Source organism: Harpia harpyja, chromosome 1, assembly GCF_026419915.1.
Source record: "Harpia harpyja isolate bHarHar1 chromosome 1, bHarHar1 primary haplotype, whole genome shotgun sequence".
In the NCBI taxonomy this organism is placed as follows: domain Eukaryota; kingdom Metazoa; phylum Chordata; class Aves; order Accipitriformes; family Accipitridae; genus Harpia; species Harpia harpyja.
The window spans coordinates 19206755-19224466 of NC_068940.1; positions in this window are offsets into that span (position 1 = coordinate 19206755).

Here is a 17712-nt window from a genome sequence, read left to right on the forward strand (position 1 = left end):
AATTGAGGTTTGGTGTATGGGACACTACCACTCCCTTTTCTTAGATGCAGCTGCACTTTTCTTGGAACACTAATATCTTCATCAGAGATCAAACTCTACAATCTAATGAATAAGCCATTTACCTAACTGGACATCTGAATTGCATGTCCTGATTAAAGTGATAGTTAAGTGCTCCATCAGATATACAATTTCAACAAATAAAGGGAGAGCATCCCTGTTCCAAAATATCCTAAAGCATTCTAATGTAAGCCTGTGTGGGATTCAGACAGAGAATGGATTTGAAAGATGTCTTCCACAACCTGAGTGAGTTACCAAACTACTAGACTGATAAACAAAAGCCAGAAATTGGTCTAGCGCAAGCAAAGTCTAGACTCCATTTCCATTGTCTTTCCTTCTACTGAAAGTGTCTGAAATAAAATGCACAAGCCTTGATTCATGTTAAATAAAACCTATTTTCAGTATGAAGCTAATTTGTTTACGTCTCCATTTCAGTAGGGGCACTCTCTTCCTGCCCAGATTCTTCCCTTCAGCTCACAAACTCAGAGAAAACGGATATCCATCCCATAATCCTAGTTGGAGGCACCTGAACTGATAGTAGTTTTGTAGCTGCTTTGCCTCCAAGCTCACTTGATTTTGTTCTTTACTAGCTTACAGCATGTCAAACAACATGGCTTAACATGTTATACTTGGCATTTTGTCTGCTTCTCCTGTTCATTTTCACTCCCTTACTGCCCTCTCATGCTGCAGTGTCACATTTCTCATACAGTTCAATCTACATGGCTGTGGATGCTATATTTTAATGTGTGGTGGTGCACAACAAGGCTGTGTCAGCTCTAAGACCACACAAACAAGTATTAGAATATTATTTTATCTTCACAGGTTTCTGACCATTATCTCACAAGAAGAACATACAATGAAAACAGCATACTCAGCTGAGGAGGGATTCCAGACAAAATGGATATGCAACAGTCTACATCAAAAACTGAGTACTGAGTTGAGACAAAATGTTTTTTTTTTCTTTTTGAGGAAAAGGATGGGTAGAGAACCAAAAAGCTCATCCCATCTGTGTTGTTCTTTTTTCTTCTGTTTTCCTAGTGAACGGAATTGAATGTCCCAGTACTGTCAGAGGTTCTTAGGGTTCAGGGCTCTTGGTTTTCCTTCCTATTCACCATCATTTTACATGTTAATTCTGTACAACTTTTTAATAAAAAACTTTTGTGTTCCCTAGCAAACATAGCTATCCAATACTGAATGTGCAAATTCAAAGAAATGAGTTAAATACCTTCACTTTTCTTTCTCTCTCCAAAAGAGATGCCTATTAAATTGGCAGTGATAGAATGATGGCACATCACATGCATACATTTATTCAGTGAAAAGATCTGGTATAGCATTTGGTGAGAAAGTAATTACAATCTATGTTAACACAATATGCATGGTATGCCACTGATTGAACATTGAGTTATGTTTGATGTCAGTCATTTCTGGATTTTTTTTCCCCTTTACTGACTGCATATATTACCAAAGTGCTGGAGTGGGGGGAGGGAAATGAAAAGAAGATGGTAGGCATTTTGTTTTTACAGACTGTAGCAGTTTGTGGTTCTTTTCTTCAGATTACCCGTTTGAAGGCAGGGAGAAAAAGTATTGTTAACAGTCATAAGAAGTTAAGTAATATTTAATGATTTTCTCTGGAAGATTTAAACAACAAATGCAATCCCAAGACATTATCCCAATGGAGGAGGCACCCTACTGCGAGGCACCCTAATACCTTTTTGTTTCCCAACCACCACATGTGGCAGGGGCTTGTAGCTGGAACACTTTGCAATAATTCTCTGCAACCTGGGACCACGGCTGGAGGGGTATCATTTCCAGCACTTCAGAATGCAATAGGAGATTTTCTCAGAATTGCTTACCTTCATACTTACTCCTTAAAAGTTTTCATTATTAACAAATTTTAAAGAATGCCTCTTTACTAATAGGCACACTCTTAGCAGTGCCTGTGTATTTTATCAAGATTGTTTTATCTGGTTATTTCATGAAGAGAAAAACATCATACACGCCCACTATTTTGACACTGAGTAAGTTTTCAAAGTAACAATTTCAAATGATCGGAAAAAAAATCATCAAAAACTAAAGCATCTGTCAGTTTATTTCAACTGAGACCTGGTTCACACTTATTCATAACAGACGGGAATGTTTAATGCTATGTACCTTTTCAAGTTTCATATTGTTTAGACCAACCAAGTCTCTTCAGAGATTTCGAGGTTATAGTTGCTTTCTTAACTATTATCAATACCTTTGCGGTCAGCGGATTCTCTGAGGGTATGTCATGAGCTGGGAGTGGATGTATTGAAAGTTAATGCCTTTTTTATCACTGAGATGGTGACATAGTTTATGGTAACATTCACAAAATATCTCTGAAATCTGATAATACTGGATTTTTTAATTTTTTTTTTTTTTGTCCCTACATAATGAGATGTGGGATTTTTCTCCTATAAACCAGATGTTTTTAGAGAAACATCATACAGAAACTAAGTGTCTGAAACCCAGTACGAAATCCTTAATTCTTTATGTACTCCCAATAATGTGGCTTTTAAGCAACCAGCCCCAATCTCCTACCTCTTGAAAAGTCCTTCAAGACTCCTTGGCCAGTTACCATTGCTAGTCTTCCCATATAACGAGATTTCTTGTATATCACTAAACTCCATATCCCTTAAGACAGTCTTATGGGACACAGGGTTTTTTCTGCATTTTTTGCTGTAACTGGGCATTTTTCCAAATACGTAGCAGAGCAGGTTTTCAGACTTCCAGGAAAACAACTACTGAGCATATTTTCATAACAGTCCTAAGCATGTGCAGAACATATAGTGAAACTGACTGTACTTTCTCACTTTTCACATAACACATAGTTCGTCCATCCTGTGCAGAGAACATAAGTCTCAATGCTGTACCCAGGACAACCAAAATTCTTATGATAAGTTTGCTTGTTTTTTAACAATTAAGATTTATGATTCTTCCTGGTACTGAAAATAAATCATGTCTAATCCAGTTGAGAATGGACATATCTGTATAAACTCAGAGCTTCTAAGATGCTCCTAAAAGGTGAGTTATTTATCAGACTATTTATCTTTGGTAACAGCAAATTGTCCAGAGTTATATACATACATTGGGGTTTGAGGTCACTGTTAGGAGATATGGAACATGAATTTGTGTTATCTTTTGACTACTTGTGCATAAGAACCTAAGTGTATGTGATTGACTGCCAGTTGATCTTATAAGCAACATTACTGTTCAAAAACCCAATTCCTCTGATCTTGCAATTCTATTTGTTAGAAAGACAGGTGGAGAACGCTAGCAAATTTGACTATTTGAACATAGTAACAGACAGCTTTTGCTGGCACACTGCATTAGCATTGCTGTTTCTGGACAGTTTATTTCCTTCCATCTCCTGCATTTCCTGTTCATACACTGCCACTACGGTGTAGCCTGTCACTTCTCTCTTTCAGAACAGAAAGAAGTAATTACAGAAGAAGTAATATCTTCTCTCTTTCAGAACAGAATGCATTTCAGAAAGGTGTATCGGAACATCACAAATTCCAAGAGCTAGACAATTTTGTTTTTCTTGGACCAAACATTTTGTATTTATATCTCTACTACAATTGTATGCACCTCCCTCACTCTGGGACCAGTAGGACACATGGCTGTTTTTCTCAGACTTACCTTTTCCTTCAAAATATTTTTCTGTTTATTCTTGGCTATAACTTTAAAAAGATGGAGCCTCAGTTGGTGTCCAAGGCCACATTCAAGCTGATCCCTTGAAGATACTTGATTTTAAACTCTGAATATTCTATTTCTGGATGTGATGAACTTCAGAGGATAATTACAAGACACCTAGCAAGAAACTAAGTACTTTATCTGAATGATCACTGACTGGAGCTTCACAAATCTTTTCTCTACCATAGATACTGTAGCTCTTTATTATGCTTAGAAGTACTACTGAATGAGAAATTGTTTATTCTGCTTCCTGGGAGATTAATGCATATCTGTACCACTCAGAAACTATTGAGATTTGGATATCTTGGCCCAGTATGATAACAAATTGGCACAATGTTTAAAAAAGGGATATATGTATTTATCTCACTATCAAGTTGTATACTAACAGCAGTGGAACAGTCCATAACTCAAAAAGTGGCTGTAGTGCTATTAAAGACATGTGTTTTACCTAAAACCTTACCTTAAGAACTTTAATGTTTCATACTTTCATTGACTAATAACAGAGAACTGTAGAATAAGGAATGGCAAATAGGGGTTTGAAAGTTTTAGCAAAAATCATGTCAATAGTCTTACTCTATTTTTAGAACAAAGCTGTAGCTCACACATCTTTAAATACTTTTCTATAGTGTTTTAAATATTTAAAATGTATTATGTGGTTTTCGTACCTTTGTCTTGATTTCTTAGCAAAACATACGTATACTATCTTCAGCAAGGATATTCTGAAACATCACTTCTTACGTAGTTATGATTGCTACAGAGATCATGAACTCTTATCAACACGGATTACATGATCCATTAGGATCAAAGGATTCATATTCAAGAGAGAGCTCCCCAAAAGCTAAAGGTGATGTCTGTGACACCTAATAAAATTGAACCTAAACCTGTTTAAACACAACAAAAAGTAGAATTCACACAGAAGCTAAGCCACTACATTTTATCTCAAGCCTCCATGAAAGTCTCAGCTTCTTCAGCAACCCCAGGTCATTGTTCATGAATGATGCTGAGACATTTCTACCTGCTGCAAAACTTAAGCTGTTAACAGTGAGATTAGACACATATTTATCTTTTCATGTTTTCCAGATATCTAAAATCTGGATAGGAAGGACAAAATGTGGAAAGGGGGTAGGAACATTAAAAAAAGGGACACCAAGTTCGTAACTTAGTAGAAACAAATGCTACAAAAGAGAGCTTTTGGGTCATCAAGACTTATTGAGAGTATAGGAGTGAAAGAGAATCTGTGGAAGGAAAGAAATTTATAATGACAGGGATGCTTTGTTCAAACATGATATCGATTCGCTTTGACTTTAGAGAGTCCAGTCCAATGGTACCTTCTCTCTCTCCGTTTTCTTGCATTCATGAATATAAAATACTTCAAAACACCCAGCTAAATATTTGTAATGGCTAAATTCATTACTATAAATCCTATGAAAATGCTTTATCCTACCCGCAACCTGTGCAAATATTTGAGTTTGTATTCTGTACTGTTATATTAAAATTAATAAGAGAATTTTATGCACATAAGAAACACATACAAAACAAATCTTCATACTGAAAATGGAAAACATCAGAAATAAGGAGCCAATTTGCCTAGACAGGGGATTAACTTTATAGTTGTACACTGTGCTGAAGAGCTGACAAATGGCTCTCCTCAACTTCAAGGTGTTGATTATAATTTGTATGGTGTAGGGACTTGGAAATGCACATGCATCTATCTCAGAAACACGTGTACATACTTAATTATGGATATATACAGAAGAGAGGAAGCAAGTGTGGTTGTGTAAATACCCAGAAGTGGTAATTGCATTATGGTGTTATGTTTACCATCTACTTTAAAAGATTCATCTAGGCCCCCCTATGTCACTTCAATGCATGATGCAAGAATGTACACACATATAAACAATATTAAAGATCAAACTGCCGAGGAGAGCAGCTCCAGTGCCGGCCAGATCCTCAGCGGAGCGCTCCAGCGCGGTGCACAGGGGGGTTCCCCAACCGGGGCAACCTCTGGGGGGCCGAGAGACCCACCGCGAGAACCCACCTCCTGCCACACTGCCGGGTGGGGCCTGGGCAGGGCCGGGAGAGACAGCAGGCAAGCCCTGCCCCCAACGTATAAAAGAGGCCCCCGGGGAGCTTATGAGCTTTGGAAGAAGGGGCAGGCAACTCAGGAGCACGACAAGGATGCTGTGAGGTTATGCGGGGAGAAAATTATAAGGGCCAAAGCCCAAACAGAACTTAATCTGGCTACTGCATAAAAGACAACAAAAAATGTTTCTATAAACACATTAGCGACAAAAGGAGTGCTAAGGAGAATTTCCATCCTTTATTGGATGAGAGGGGAAACACAGTGACAAAGGCTGAGGAAAAGGCTGAGGTACTTAATGCCGCCTTTGCCTCAGTCTTTAATAGTAAGACCAGTTGTTCTCTGGGTATCCAGCCCCTTGAGCTGGAAGACAGGGATGGGGAGCAGAATGAAGCCTCCATGATGCAAGGAGAAATGGTTAGCAAGCTGCTACACCACTTAGACACACACAAGTCTATGGGGCTGGATGGGATCCACCCAAGGGTACTGAGGGAGCTGGTGGAAGTGCTCACCAAGCCACTTCCAATCATTTATCAGCAGTCCCGGCTAACTGGGGAGGTCCCAGTTGACTGGAGGTTAGCAAATGTGACACTCATCTACAAGAAGGGCTGGAAGCAGGATCCAGGGAACTACAGGCCTGTCAGTCTGACCTCAGTGCTGAGGAAGGTTATGGAGCAGATCATCTTGAGTGCCATCATGCAGCATGTACAGGACAACCAGGTGACCAGGCCCAGTCAGCATGGGTTTATGAAAGGCAGGTCCTGCTTGACTAACCTGATCTCCTCCTATGACAAGGTGACCCACTCTAGTGGATGAGGGAAAGGCTGTGGATGTTGTTTACCTGGATTATAATAAAGCCTTTGACACTGTGTCCCACAGCATTTGCCTGGAGAAACTGGCTGCTCATGGCTCGGACGGACGTACTGTCCGCTGGGTAAAAAACTGGCTGGGTGGCCAGGCCCAAGGAGTTGTGGTGAATGGAGTTAAATCCATTTGGTGGCCGGTCACAAGCGGTGTTCACCAGGGCTCAGTATTGGGGCCTGTTCTGTTTAATATCTTTATCAATGATCTGGACAAGGGGATCCAGTGCACCCTCAGCAAGTTTGCAGATGACACCAAGTTGGGAGGCAGGGTCGATCTGCTTGAGGGTAGGGAGTCTCTACAAAGAGATCTGGACAGGCTGGATTGATGGGCTGAGGCCAACTGTATGAGGTTCAACAAGGCCAAGTGCCGGGTCCTGCACTTGGGTCACAACAACCCCAAGCAGCGCTACAGGCTTGGGGAAGAGCAGCTGGAAAGCTGCCCGGCAGAAAAAGACCTGGGGGTGCTGGTCGACAGCCGGCTGAATATGAGCCAGCAGTGTGCCCAGGTGGCCAAGAAGGCCAACAGCATCCTGGCTTGTGTCAGAAATAGTGTGGCCAGCAGGAGCAGGGAAGAGATTGTCCCCCTGTACTTGGCACTGGTGAGTCTGCACCTCAAATACCATGTTCAGTTTTGGGCCCCTCGCTACAAGACAGACATTGAGGTGCTGGAGTGTGTCCAGAGAAGACTAATGAAGCTGATGAGGGGCCTGGAGCACAAGTCTTATGAGGAGCGGCTGAGGGAACTGGGGTTGTTTAGTCTGGAGAAAAGGAGGCTGAGGGGAGACCTTATCGCTCTCTACAGCTACCTGAAAGGAGGTTGTAGCGAGGTGGGTGTCAGTCTCTTCTGTCAGGTGGCTGGAGATAGAATGAGAGGAAATGGCCTCAAGTTGCAACACGGGAGGTTTAGATTAGGTATCAGGAAAAACTTCTTCACTGAAAGGGTTGTCAAGCATTGGAACAGTCTGCCCAGGGAAGCGGTTGAGTCACCATCCCTGGAGGTGTTTAAAAGGCGTGTAGATGTGGTGCTTAGGGACATGGTTTAGTGGTGGACTTGGCAGTGCTAGGTTAATGGTTGGGCTTGATGATTTTAAAGGTCTTTTCCAATCTAAATGATTCTATGATTCTGATTTCATCTAAACTTTTTGCAGGACAAGCCACAACAAGCTAGGTGCTTTTGTAAACAGAACAACGTTGGTCCTTTTGTGTTTTGAGCAGTATGACTGTCAATACAGTTTGATCAGTATATTACTGATTCAGGTTACTCTACTCATTCAGAAGGAAAGAGCTAAAATAAAGAACAAAATCAGAAGCAGCTAAAATCAAATATTTTGCCTTATATTTCATTCAATATCCATATTCGTGCAAAGTGATGATAAAAATTGTCAGGTTGACAGTGTTGATACTTTCACAAGCTACAACACAACTAAATGGTTCTCTGATATTTTCCTTGTCTTTCAAAAATAAAGATGGGGGGTAATATGGATATGATATTTGAAATTTCTTGTGATATACAGGTATTATCCAGCCATTCCTGTCAAAAGTTTGATTGTCTCAGCTAGTGCTCAGCTAATTTAACCACAGTGTTAAAACTGTCAGTGGTACCCTTTGCGCAGTAATTGAACAGTGCTAAGGAGCTTCATGACCTTTGAAAATGCCAGCTCCCAACCAGGACCTGATGTAAAGTCTTTGCGAGCACACACATCCTTCTACAAGATGTAACTGCTGCAGCTGTCACACTCTATTTTTTCTAATGTCAAGCTCAGCTTGTCTTGTGTTTGGCATATTGAATTCTGTGCATACTGGTAGATGACAAGTCTATTTATTTATTTCATTTAATGGTTTTTAGAGACAGAATCAAAAACATAGTGTTCAAAAGCTTTTGTCAAAAGGGTGAAGGATAATGTCTTCTTTCTGACTACCTACCTCCTAAGGCTTATGTATTAGTGGTCATCACCTGAAATTCCTGAGAGTTTCTAGCTTCTGTTAGAATGTTACTTCACCTGAAGAACTTCAGCATTTATTTCACAACAACATGTAATGGAATTGGTTATCTGGCTCCTAAAATGGTTTATGTTCCTATTATAGTGAAGTTCAAGAGGGCTTTTTATGATGAAGAGGTGCTAGAGTGAAAAAGATCTATTCATGATCCTATTTTATGAGTATCATATGCATATGTTCCTCTGCATTACTATATAATAAACCAATATTTGCACAGAGAGTAAAATACAAGGTCAGAAAAAAATATGAATCATAGGTAAAAGGAGGTGGTATTCCACACTTCAGATTCTGAACTCAGTGAGAATTGGTTTAGTTAGTCCTTAGGAATAACGAAGAAGGAGTCAATGCCTATTCTTAGACATTTGACACCTCTGACAAATATTATATTTCACCCTTAAGAAACAATGAAAATAAGTGTGTGTATTTAACAGTAAAATACGTTACTGAGATAAATCTTCTGGCAGCATGGGAGAGAGACTGCAATGGAAGACAGAAAAATACACAAATGTAAACAGAGCTAGAGAAAAAGAACTACTGTTTTTCAAAATTATTTAAAAAATAGATTTGGGGCGGGTCTACCTGCTGCATCCAAAAATAGTCAAAATAGTATTAATCATAAACAAATTTATTTTCACTGTTCTAGTTATTTGTTTGTTTTTCTGGCTGAAAACAACAAAATATCATCTATTAACAATAAGAATATTCCAAATTCATTTTCTTCCCTGGTCAGGAGGCAATATTTCTACAACAGTATCTTACCAGACTTTGGGTATTCAGAATGGGCTCTCCATCAGTCTTTTCTGCTGGAGCTATGTTATATTGCCTAAAGTACTTCCACTCAGGTGAGAGAAGGATAGAATCATAGCCTCAGAATTAGGAGAATAGTTTGAAGATAGGGTATTTCAGCTCCAGACTGTGATGCAATAGCAATTCATTCCAAACAGACAACATCAACAGGTATGAATATGATACCTCATCCAGAATATCTTGTTGTATGTGTTTAGCATACTTTCCCTAGAAAGTGGGAGCCATGGGCTCAGATTCCCTGAAGTGATAAGTTTCTGTGTCTTTGAGTAGAGAGGAAGGAATGGCACAGAGTTATAAGTTTCTTGCAAAGACCAAACTATGGAGAAGAAATGTTTTCCTCCAGCAGTATTATTCAGTATTTTTTCCCATACCTGTGATGGATGCTGAGACTACTGAAAATTTATTTTACGGAACAATTATTGCCTTTAAAATTTCAACAAGTTGATATATTCAGATTCAACAGCTGACTTTTTGAAATATTTGGTGATTTCTATTAGAACAAGAATCTAAAGCAGACCAATGCTAACATTTTCACCTCAGGACTGAAGTAGAAGACTAAAAAATAATATTCTAAAATAAAATAATAATATAATCTCCTTCAGAAATCCCAATGTATTTGATATACCAAGCAGAATTCAGTGGAAAATTAGACATGTACAAGGAAAATTTCCCTTATCTTCTCTCCACATAATGCCTTCTCCAAGCAAATAGCAAAAGTACTTTACATATGGGATATTCAGCATTCCTATGACCAAGTAGGATCTCAGTTTTTGTTAGGACCACAACCTAGAATGCCAACAGCATTTCACAAGCCTTCAAAATACCTTACAATCTATGCAAAAGTTTCTTAATTTTTTTCCCTACCCTAGCTCTGCTCAATTATATCTGCTCAATTCCAATCTTGAAAACTACAAATCAGCTCTTGCGTACTATTACTACTGTATTACTTTTTGTCTGTATAAGATATTGATGGATTTACTCTTTAAAATAAAACAGATTCCTCCTCACCTTTTCCTTACTGACAGTTGAGACTTTGATTTACGCTATCCATCAATGACCTGAACATGTTCATCCAAATTTTATTGACAGCAGTACTGTTTCTTAAAAGTATTAACACCTTCTTAAGCTGTTCTGCAGACTGTCTTCAACCAAAAAATATGAAATTATGAAGTCTTTTTCAGTTTGAACAAAACCAACAAAGACTGCAAAGCATTTAGAGAAATGCTTTGAAGTTAGAAAACTCTGACCTTTATCTAAGCAATCCGTGCCACTCTGTAGCAGTAACAGATTTCTTCAGACAAACAGGTTTTTGACTGAGATTTCTCAGTTGTGTTTTCCTCAGCTGGGTTAGAAATTCCTGCTTAAAGCTTCCTTGAGGAACCAACTTGTATACCTTCTATCTTCCACATGTATTTTCCTACCTTACATGTATGATAGATATAGGTAAAAATGCCAACTATGTTTATTTGTTTAGTTTGAAGCTAAAAGACAAATTTATTAATATTATTTTGCCAGATTGCCGGTATATGTTCACATCATAGTATCTTAGTCATGGTATAAAAAAGTGTGTCATGCTGTGGTCAAAAGAAGTGAGGGCTAAGGCAAACTCTGGAACTGTGCACTGTACGAGAAAGTCATTCAGTCTCTGATGGAAACTGAAACCTAGGTAGCTAGCACTTTCTGGCTCCTTACACTTGTATTTTTATTTATACAGCAAGGGCATGGAAGAACCTTGCTATTAGAGGTACTCTACTGAACTAAATATGTACACACAGTAAAACTTAATCCCTAACTCAAATACTCTGTCTTCAAAATAAAGCCAACACACAAAGAGTTCAGGAACCAGAAAAAATTTGCTCGGCTAAAATCAGAGCAAATCTGAAGCACCATCAACACAGAGAGAGGGCAAATGGTGCAAGGTCACTTACAGGTAGAAAGGCAAGCAGAACAGACTTGGCTTTGGGCCTTTATTTATTGCCTTTTCTGGCAAGAAAATTGCATATATGATGTACACACAGTCTTTTGGTCTGTACCAACTTTACAGAGAAATAGTAGGTATACTAAAACCATGCATTACTATGATGGCATGTGTCCAAACTTTCAGCCTGGATTCCACGTCCTGAATATTTCCCTAGTTTCTTCTTTATAGCAGTTAGGGCTAGAGAACAAATAAAAGTGTAAATCTCCACTGCAGAACTTGAACACTGAGAACATCTTTTTTTGATCTATTCTGACCTATTATGGACCCAATAACCTTTATAATATTAATAATAAGAACATGAATGTAGTTCAAATCCAAGATCCACAATGATGCAAATCATTCTTATTTTCCATTAGGAAGTTCTTTGAAGTTATTATTTGGCTTCACCTATATGAAAAGCCAAAAAGAAAAAGTTAGCAGTTTTATTACAGACGCTTGTATAAACATCTTCTGCTAGAACAAAAAATATAAAAAATGTAGAATGAAAATCAACAGTCTGAGGTAAAGTACAGTTTGCTGTGGAGCAAAACTAGTTTCTGTGCACTAAAAACACAACTTTGTGAACTAACATTGAAGCAAAAATTAATTATATCTCTAACAGCACAGGCCTAATCAAAACCCCAATAAAGTTAATCAAAAGGTACCCATTGATTTGAGTGGGTTTTGGGTCAGTCCCTTTGTTTATGTAAGTAATGCTCTCACAGATTTTATGCTAGTCTTTGAAAGGTACTTTGCATGATATTTCTCAGAAAGGTTGATATATGAAAATTACTAGTTTCTGACATTGTAATTTAGTTTGTAAGATTTTATGAACAGTAAAATGTTGCGTCACAGCCACTTCTTCATAAATGTCACACTTTATACAAGATCTGCCTGCAATAAAATGCAAATTATACTTTCTGGGCCTGTATTTCTTCATGGTGACATCTGGGAATCTAGTAAACCGTAGAATGGAATTCTGCTCCTGTTGTTTCACCAAGAGGCTATTGTATTGGTATTTCCCACAGCAGTGCTTGAAGTCTTGTGTGCTGGACATTAGACATCACCTCTGAGAAGAAAAAAAAAATGCTAAGAAAAGACCTTTAGGTTTCAGAGCATTTTAGAAAGAAATTTGCATTCCTCCATCACCTCAGTGACCATTTTCTGTAAAACATACCTGGCAATCGAGAATGTCCTCTGAACACAGTCACATTGCATTGCTAGTGGCCTGAAAGCCACAGAGCTGAGAGTGGAAGTATAAATTATCTGATTAAAGGGATTCTCCCTGTGGAGCACGTAGGTAAACATCATACCCCTGAGGATTTCTTCAGAAGTGACTGCTGAGGTAAACTGCCTGCTATTGAAGATTTAGTTTCCCTGAACTTGAATTTCCTTGAAATATTGTTTCTTCCTCACAAGCTTAGATTGGTACAATTTTACAGCGATTCCTACTTCAGTCCCTGTTTTACAGACATGACCTAGCTTTAAACTGTTAAAAAAAAAAATGTGTGGCCTTCTATAAGTACATCTGCAAGTAGCATTAAACCCAGTATATTCAAGCTGTATAACAATCAAAAGTTGCTGGGTCTGGGCCCCAGGTCGCATTAACTGGCATTAACTGATAACTACTGGCTGGTGTTGGGCTCCCTAGTTCTGCTCTTTTGCAGTGGGGTTAGGAGAAAAAAGAGAAAAAAAATCCAAAGCTTCCAAAGTCACACCTTAAAAGATGACAGGGAAAATCCTGTGTCAGTGAGAAAAGGTAATTGCCTCATGTTGCATATCTAAAATTCTAGACAAAAACTCAGACTTTTTTTGAATAATAAAACACAAGAATTCTAAATTTTAGGATTGTCTTGAGAAAGGCATGTTTTCAGTCATTCTAAATTAGAAATATTGTGATTGCCACAGGTGGCATCCATTGTACTTTTTGTACACTTTTTCTATAAGTAGTTTTCCAGAATAAGGTAGCTGTCTTGAATATTATACGAAGTAATGGTAACTGTAACAGCTGTGTATCATATAAATCATTGCTGACTTTTGTGCTGGGCTCCAAGAAGTTTGAGCAATTCTTGATTTGCTGTCTCAGCAAATTCTATTTCAATATTGAGTTCTACACAGACTTGCATATCTAACCAAACAATTCTTCCAACTTTAGCTTTAAATGGCCAGTTTCCTGATGCAGTCACCACCCATCCCTGAACAAACTGAAGGCCAGTGCTAATCTGAGTTAATGAATATGAGATGAAGATGCAGCAAAAACCAAACCCAAACCCAAACCCAAAACACTAAAACAGGCATTGTAACTGTTCCAGAATTTGAAAATGTTACTGAGCTAAAAACTTCAGTCACCTATATGGTGATTATAACTTCACATCTGTTAAAAATGCACATAGACGGGCTGTCAAGAGTGATGATAAAGATGGTTCTCCTGTTTTTTCCTTACAGTGCCTCATCACCATCACATTTACTGTATGTGAACTGATACTGTCTGCAAGTATCTGCAAGAATTAATCTTGCTCCACTACAGAAAGTAATTTGGGGCCACTGATCTTCACAAGAGTGTTGATCAACAGCATAGGTACACCACATTCATCAGTGTTCATGTTAAGCTGTAGAAAACATCATCAGACATTCATTTACAGCCAAGGGTATTTTTTTTTCCAGCTATTTATTTGTATTTATTTTTTTGCACCCTTAAGACTTGAAGTTTTATGAGTTCTGTATAAAATCATACTCTTTTGTTTTGGAATGACATGTGGCTGGTTGAATTAGCATTTGCACGTGTCAGATGGAGCTTGTATATTAGTAGCATCCAATTCAAATTCCTAAATTTTTTTGTATAGTCTATTATGAAGGGGGGGGGGCATAATCAAGTTGTACTCCAGTTCTAAGGCATAGAAATATTTGACAGAAAGCAACAAAGGTTACACAAGGATTGACTGAAAGTAGCTAAGCAACATAAACCCTATGGCTTTTAAATTTTCCTGGAAGTCCAGACAACATTGCTCCTACTGGATTGTATCTTGGTTTCTGTAAAGGTAATGGAACATGAACATTTGTGTGATTACTCAAAGTGCAAACCTTCCTATACTGTTCTGTTAATGATCCTTAGCTGAGATACAGAGTGAAAGCACAGTCAGACATCCAAGCCAATTTCTTTACAAACAAACAGCTCTACTGAGCAAGCCAGAGGTAATACCATCAGTAAGAATATTAATTTTCTGGTGTAGAGAAACAGGTCATTATGTTTGAACAGAGCTCATCATCTATTCAGAGGATTTCGCTGCTATACTTGGGGAGAGCAGGAAAAGAAAGTGAAGAAGACAGAGGGAGAAAAAAACCCCCAAACATTTAGCTGTCCCCATTTTTTCATGTAAAAAAAAAAAAGAAAGAAAGAAAATGAAATTGCAAACACAGGTAATAATTAGTGTAAAGCCATGTCTACAATGTCAATATACCTCAAAACCTAACTTGGAAGGACAAGCTTCCAAAATTAAAGCATAACGGGACTCATGTCCATTTAAGCTTTAAGCATATACTCACAGGTATATTTCCTGATTTTGAAAGAAACCACTTTCAGTCTGTCTGATGAAAAACACTAGCAGCATGGCATAGGTCACGACCTATGACCAGTATGACATATATTCAAACTTAATAACCTGGAGGTAAGTAGATCTTATCTCTCATCACAATCTCCAGCAGCAGTGAGAAATCTGGCAAACCTGGCTTCCTGGCTTTCCTCTTTTACCTGTCAAAATTTGTAAGACAATTGCAAAATCTATAGCAATAATAAATGACTAGGCAGTAAATACCCTATTCAATATTCCAAAAATTATTTCTTTTTCTGGAAAAGTCAGTCAAGTCGAAGTGTTTATACACTATTTCATATGCACACACAGAGGCAAATATGCACATGCACAAATACACTTCAGTGAGTAGATAGAGGGCTATGGACAGTGCTCAGGATCTTTCTTTTTCTTTTTAAATGAATTTAAAACAGAAATGGAAGAGAGGTAGAAGGCTCTTCCAGCCTTGGCTTTGCCTCATGTGACAAGTGATATATAAAAAACCTGTTAAGTAGTTTTCATTATGTTTAAGTATTTTCTATTTCTTGCCAATCATCATAGTCTACTATATGTCTACTACTTTTTGTAATCAGTTATTACTATTTATTGTAATGTACAAGAACACAGCTTTGTTAGTGCTTGATTTAAGGCAGTTATAAATTTCCTGAAATATACGTATGTATGTATAAAAATGTTGCACTACTCTGAAATTACAAAATTACCCACATATCAGCCCTAAAAAATACTTCCCTAATTTGAAAAGTAAATTAAATAACTTTTTTATGAGTTGGAAAGGAAGGAATAAACATAAAAAAGTATCATAGTTTGTCAATTCTTTTAATGATTTTTATTCCTTCAATAAAGAGTGAATAATTTATCTTGTCTGATTTAAAAAAAAAAGAAAGAATGCTTACTAAAAGAGTTGGCAGTGAATTAACTGTAATGTAACAGAGAATATTACAGCTTCTGTACTAGTCTGTTTAACATGCACCAGTGAAAGACTGCAATAAAATTTCATTTGTCATTTACCACTACACTGGTCCCAAGTAGTCTGAATGATCTTTATGTGAACACAAAATTGATAAAGGGGGTTGGAAGAAAGATTTTTTGTTTTATTAGGTGGTTTTCCTAACTACTGCATAGAAAAAAACCCGGTTTTGTTAACTGTAAGGTCTCACTAGAATAGGATTTCTATGGATATATGAAAAGCAGCTGAAAAGAATATGCATCTTTTAGCTGAAAATAGACTTATCACCCTAAAAAGGTGAAATTTAAATATAATATCAAATTTTTTTTTACAGAAAATCTTCATAATCCATTTAAAAGCACTAAACCAAAGGAACATCAAAAACAAAGGAAAAAAAAAGACATAGAAGAGTAACAATACATTCAGAATAATTATTTCCAACTTTTAGAAATGTGTTCGATTGCTTGTGGTGAAAACTTGAAAACTGACTTTATGATACTGGTAGGAGTGTAAAGCTGGGACATACAAGTCATAACTGCAAATGTCAACCTTTAACCTTCTCAGCTGAAATGACTTCAAAGTAAGTATTCACTTGACCGATGCATAACCTGAAAGCTAAATGGATTGAGATCATTCTGGCTCTGATGACCTAAAAGGGACATGCAGGTCATGCTTCAGCACTCATTTGTTAGTAAAGCTTCTTAGCACACATGAAACTGTGGGCACTGAAATCTTCATCTCAAAAAGAATTTTTAAAATTCCCCAAACTGGCTGAGTTTTTATGGCTCATTTACTCTGCTTCCTTGCTCTGTGCAGAGAGAAAGATAAGTAGAATTCATGCAGAACTGTGCTATGCTATCAAGGAAAAAGTGACTCCCTGAGACAGACAGAATACTTTCCTTTATGGTTTTAAAAGCCAACTGCATTTTTACACTCAATAAAGATCCCCTGCCACAGCATAGCCCCCATTAACCCCTCTGTCTGGCAGAGCACTTATGCGTGGGGGGAGGAGGGCCTGGAAGGGAGGTCGGAGTATGACCTAAGGCAAGTGAGATTATCTGCCTTCTTATATGAGACTGCTCTGGTGTTGGCTTCATATGTTACTGATGTTTGAGCTGCATTAAATTATATTGTTTGCTCCCTGACCTCTTAAGGAAAGCCAGTGGAAGTAAGAGGCTGAGAAATGGATGGGTGGCAGCATAGAGAAATCTCAGCCTGTGGATGCAAGCCTGCAGGAATTCTGTTGTCATATTCTGTGTAACACCAATGTATGGGTGCCTGAGACTGCATGCTAAAAGCCATTTGCACATCTAACACAACCTTTCTCCTTCCTGGGGAAGCAAGCGTGGTTTTGGTTTTTTACAGGCTTTTCAGGAACCCGTGGTGTAGCTCCTCCCAGAGGTTCAACTGTATTTCACTTAAGTTCTCGTTTTGATGCAGCATAGCTAGGTAACTTTGGCTCAGCCCTCTGAGGAAATGCTAAGTTGTGAGAAAGAGCTGTGAAGTATATAGATCAGAGATACCCAAATAAGAAAGGTAAGACTGCAGAAAGAGGCAAGACTGTTGAGACAGCAATAGTTAACTGCACAAGGATTCAAGAGGAAAAGCACTGACATGAAAAGGTATAAAATCCTAAGGAAAAAACAGGGAGTCATAAGATGGCAACTCAGCAACACTGAGGATGAGCCCATTCCAAGGAG